The 5,312-nt window shown below is 48.0% G+C and overlaps 1 long non-coding RNA gene across 1 annotated transcript; it reads right to left on the reverse strand.

Moving 5' to 3' along the window:
* Positions 1-668: 668 nt before the first annotated feature.
* LOC115329065 lies at positions 669-2,476 on the reverse strand. The gene is made up of 3 exons (XR_005716489.3): positions 2,376-2,476; positions 1,224-1,424; positions 669-705 (listed from the first exon to the last, which is right to left on the reverse strand). It is a non-coding gene; the product is annotated as an uncharacterized LOC115329065 (long non-coding RNA).
* Between the last annotated feature and the right edge of the window lie 2,836 nt (positions 2,477-5,312).

A 5,312-nucleotide genomic window follows, 5' to 3' on the forward strand; every position in this document is an offset into this window, starting at 1 on the left:
TGGTACGACACTGGCTGAATATCTCGTCTACAGTGGAAATAAGTTGCTCACTGGGGCTGACTAACTTCCCGTTGTCTAAACATACAAACATTGTAATTAGTAAGAAAAAAAATACTCGGTTACTTTTTAAGTTTCAAAAGAATAGATTTAAAGCTGACATAACTGCCCTTTTGCATAAAATGTTCACTAAAAATAGCGAATCGAGAAACAAGTTAAAAAAAAATGCTAGGCTTCAACGAACGAGATATGGTCAATACTTGTAACAACTTCAGGTCAGGGATAAAATGAAGCAAGTTACAGACTTTAAAAAAGCATTCTTAAACACAAAAGAGAATGGTAATTACTAAAGAGGAAGATGAAACAAATTGAATAAATCAGCCTACTGTTGTGGCTGGGCCCCGAGAACAAGCAGTTGTTGCAGCGTGATTAGTTTGTTGAGCTGAAGCAGCTCAAGCTCGAACCAGCTTGTTACACTGCTGCTGATGGAAAACCTGGGCCTGCGTCTGTTAATAGGCAACCTGACACTGACGTAGCTCCACCTGCAGCAGGTGCAGCTCCTCCAGTCGGTGGGGCCTTTAGTTGTCTTCACTCGGACAACCACACGTGGCGGCTGAGGAGGTAGAGGAAATGAGGGCTTGGTTGGTGGCGCAGCAACCGCAACCTCCATGATGCCACCCCAGTCCAGCAGCGGTGAGGCAGGTGAATCTAGGCAAGCACAACACATTGACGCCGAGTGTTAGAGGCACGGTGAAGACACCGGAGAACTGCTAGAAACTGTTACAACAACCCCATTACAGAAATGTTAAATGCCAACTGTTGGTAAACATGAAAGTTTTCCTTCCTTGTTCTGACCCTTTCCTTTCCGTGATACTGTCAGTAGCGGCAGGGCAGACTCCAAATGGTGATACCATCAAAAGAAACAGCGCTGTTATCTCGGACCTTGTTGGCCCTCGGGCACACGTGGTGTATTTGTCAATAAACATGTCATTATCCAGACCCAAGGAATTTACCGTGTTCCTACGTGACACCCCTAACAAGTCGCATTCATGAAAATGTGGCTCATTGTCACAGTTTTTAGCGTTCCTACGAGACAGTATGCCAAAATCGAAATAATAAACGGAAGAGCGTAGACAGATTTTTTTATAAATAAACATTGGAAGCTGTGTGATCAAGTAGCAACCAACCTCCATGGGTACGTAGCAAATGCAATCGAAACCTTTTACCAGGCATCATGCCAGTCGTCATGCTCGTTCACTGTGGCTTCGGGAATGGCGGCTGGCAGCATTGAGAGCACCGGCCAACCAGCGCGGGCGCTGCCACTGCTGTACGGGCTTGGCAGCCGCATTACCATGTGGAACACCAGTGCCCCCACAAGATGGAGGGACGGGCCCATTGTTCAGCGGGTGCGATACCAGTGCCCCCTCCTGCAATGAAAGGCCAAAGAATATCCTGTGACAGCATCCATGAGTTGAGATGTACAGAGCACAATGCAGAAAGAAAAACAAATCATACTACAACTTATGCGGTACAATTTGTTTTCGACACTTAACTGCAAGAAATAAATGCGAAACAAGTGATGTCATACCTGTGCTGTTTCTTGATATGCATGGAAAATACTGGAGTAGCTTAATGTGATCATCGACAACAGTCATATTGTAGACACAACTTTTCAAATCAATAATGTATACTTCTACCCATATTAAATTTGTGCCAGCTTAATCATGCCAGTACACTGCGCTGGTTAACCTAGCAAATAAATGACAATGGTTGCACACTAACATGGACACCCGAAAAAAGGCATCTGTCAACAACTGGACTCCAGCATGTCTCATGTTTACATGATGGCATTTCTTCAGAGGTTAAAATTAAGAAATGAGAGCTGGTAGTCAATTAAACTTGCACAAGATTTTTTTTCTTCAAAAAGATTAGCACACAAGGAGATGAGGTGCTAGGTCCAATTGACATAGTGGAAACTCCTACTTAGCGTAACTTCTACGTGCACTAATGTCAATTTCGTGCGTCGCGTTTTTTTTTTTTTTTTTTTTTTTTTTTTTATACGTCCAGGTTGTTTCTCTAATCTCAAGAAAGGGGCCGGAGGCTAAGGTAGTGTGGCGCAACCAGAATGTTCGCAGCGTAATTTTCGCTTGGATATAGCACAACACGCAAAGTAAGTTGTCGAAGTCGGCACAAGAATCACCAAAGATAGCGCCAATTCACCGTCACTGCCCACCTACGGCCTCGACAGTAACGTGCTTGACTAGCTGCAGGTGGCCACAGCAAAGTCCCTTCCAGAGTTATTTAGTACACACGTCCTGTCATGTGATTTTGCGAACCCGTTGCGTTATTCTGCCCAAATATAAAAATTGCTTACACACCTGTTGCGTGGATGCCCCGATTCTTCTCGAAGTCTGTTTTCTTCCACTTGGGTTTACCGTTGTCCCAACACTCGTGGGCGGACATGCGGCTGGCACTTATACTTGGTGCAGACTCTTCTACGCGTCAATTTTAGCTTCTTTCGGGGAGTTGTTAGTAGAACGACGAAGAAGCTCCCCTCCTTCGTGGAACCACTCGCCCCTTCTTGTCACCTTCGTTGAACGACATCGTTGTTGGGCAAGGCACTCTAGTAGGACTCTGAAGAAAGAGGAAAAGTGAAAATGCTCGTTCTAGGCGGTGACAGCGAAGCAGATAAGCGGTGAGACGAGGTGAGACGGCGAAGAACGGGCGAGACGCAGAGACGAACGACGGTAGCGAGCTACAGCTGCCTCTACGACGCAAAAGCTGGAGAGCGGCCGCCACCGTTGCCAGACTGGAGAACGCTTGTGGCTGTTTGTCCGAAAACCGACCGCAACGCATAAAACATGCGCGCTGCGAAGCAGAAATCTTGCAGACTCCCAATTCAATGTTAGTAAAATGTGTCCCTTCAAAGAAAATGAACTAATATGTTCGTAATTCACACCACAATATTGTTTTCAACTTCGTTTTTTACTACAACCTCGTAACCAGACGCCTTTCACGTCTCCTCGAGTTTCCTCGAGTGGAGGAAGCGTTCTCGAGGAGCTCCTCAGCCGAGGAAACGCCGAAGCGCGTCTGTGAAGCCCGATGGCTCCTCGAGTGGAGGCGAGCTGCTTTCCTCCACTCCAGTGAGTCGAGGTGGAGTGTCGAGTCGAGGCCCGTTTAAGAATACGGCCGTTAGCGCAACGTCCGATCAGAGGCTGAAAACCCTCTCGCTTTCACCTCGACCGAAATCGACCCCGGAGAACTGAAGACAAGCCGACACAGCCGGCTCTAATGAGCGTTACTAAAAAGGACGCAAGTTTGCGCAGTGCAGTGGCCGTAAACTCGCCAAACACAAAGTTGGGACCTAAGATTGAGGACCACGCCGATCAGACTCTCACGACGATGACGTCGCGATTTTGTCGCAGGTGCCCAAATGACGCGCTCCCTGAACTTCCGCCTCCAACTTTATGTTTGACCAGTTTAAAAACCCAGGGCTTGGTGAGAAAGTCGGCGAGACCGACGACCGCCGCGAGTGGTTCCCGCCGCGCTTGGACAGCTACAATTAAGTTCAAGCTCGGCGCTGGCCAATCGCGACGATTGAAAATCTCCGCCACTTTTTCGCAGAGTGTTAATCACATAGCCCCTGGTCACTGAACGATTAGACACGATACGCTACCTTAAGGTTTGGCACGTCACTCAAATCGATCCGAGCTAACGATCGACTTCGATGAATCCCACCGTGAAATTTCTGAAAGCTTGAGAAATTCCCCACATCGACAGCGCCGTATAATGTCCAACCACACTTTATTTCAAGGGTGTAATTATCGACTCTAGAGAATTCTATAACATCTAGCGGCTAGAACAGAAAGCTGTGACGACAGGTTCCCTCGCCAGTTTTCTCGAGCGTGTCAGATATTCCCAGCGCCTGGTGGTCGAACGACGAAACCGCGAAAGCAGGCTCGAAAACAAGTGACCAGAATTCCCAATACCGCTTCCAGGAACCTAACATGATTTTTACTAAAAATATAGCGTTTCTTAAACAAAAACAAAAAAAAAAAACAAATCAGACATGCCGTCTGATGTATTTGGCCGCGGTGCAATTGACCAACGTAACACCAGAATACTAAGATGACGCATTTAGCGTCCATCAGACTGTGCCAGTATACACAATGCTAAATTACCCAAGCATCAACGAGATTACTGGGAATGTAGGCTTAGACGCCGCACTTGCTGGCGTCTGAAGCAGTGACTGTTCTAAGGCAAAAGCCTAAAACAGATGGCACCTCGCACGCGCGTTCGTCAGCGCCTTATTTGGATTATTTACTTCGTATCTTCTACACCGGAGGGTTGAGCGCGTGCGCCGCGTAAGACCTAAATACCCACCATTCTCGTCTACGTCTGGATAATTTAGAAATAGGTCTATTAGTGTCACTTACAAGGTGAGAACGGTATAGGGATGGGATCTCCAGGTGTCCCGCGTCCAGCGTGAGCTTGTTATGCGGAGAGCAAGTCGTCTGCTTCTGGAGCAGGAGGGACGGTGACGTGAGAACGACGCCGAGCTCTTATTGGCTGATTGATAAAATAATGGGTAGACGTCAATGCTTGACGCCTTAAGGTCTACCCAGCATTTTTTTTTTTAAGTCAGCGAATAAGAGCTCGGTGTCGCTCTGACGTCAACGCCACTCCTGAGCAAGAAGCAGACGATTTGTTCTTCGCATACCTTCGACAGCGCTACGACGACTTGTACACGACCAGAGCGCGCGCGCAGCCAAAGCACCAGTGAGGAATAGAGCGCGTGCTCGAGGCCGGGTATAGGAAGTATTCACTGGACGCCATATTTGTGGGTGCTGTTTAGAGCGCATGCTCAGAACGAGCTCACATCAATAGGCTGCTAAGACCGGCACTCTCGATGGTGCGAAATGCACGTAGCAAAAGAACTGTGGAAGCTCGGGATCAGCACGCGCTCAGAATTCACGCACACAGACATGGCCGCCAGTGAATACTCCCTATAGGAAGTGTTCACTGGACGCCATATTTGTGAGTGCTGCTTAGAGCGCATGCTCAGAACGAGCTCACATAAATAGGATTCTAAGACCGGCACTCTTGATGGTGCGGAATGCACGTTGCAAAAGAACTACGGAAGTTCGCCGTCAGCACGCGCTCAGCAGCAGCGCACACGGATATGGCCGCCAGTGAATTCTCCCTATTCGAAAGGTACGTCCGGTCGATCTCACTCTGTAGGTGACTATGCGCCGTGAAACCGAGGGAGAGGAGGAGAAGTCGAGAGTGCGCCAGGGACGTCAGAATGCCGAGCT

The sequence above is a fragment of the Ixodes scapularis genome, unplaced genomic scaffold, assembly GCF_016920785.2.
Source record: "Ixodes scapularis isolate PalLabHiFi unplaced genomic scaffold, ASM1692078v2 PGA_scaffold3__209_contigs__length_174095766, whole genome shotgun sequence".
NCBI classification, from domain to species: domain Eukaryota; kingdom Metazoa; phylum Arthropoda; class Arachnida; order Ixodida; family Ixodidae; genus Ixodes; species Ixodes scapularis.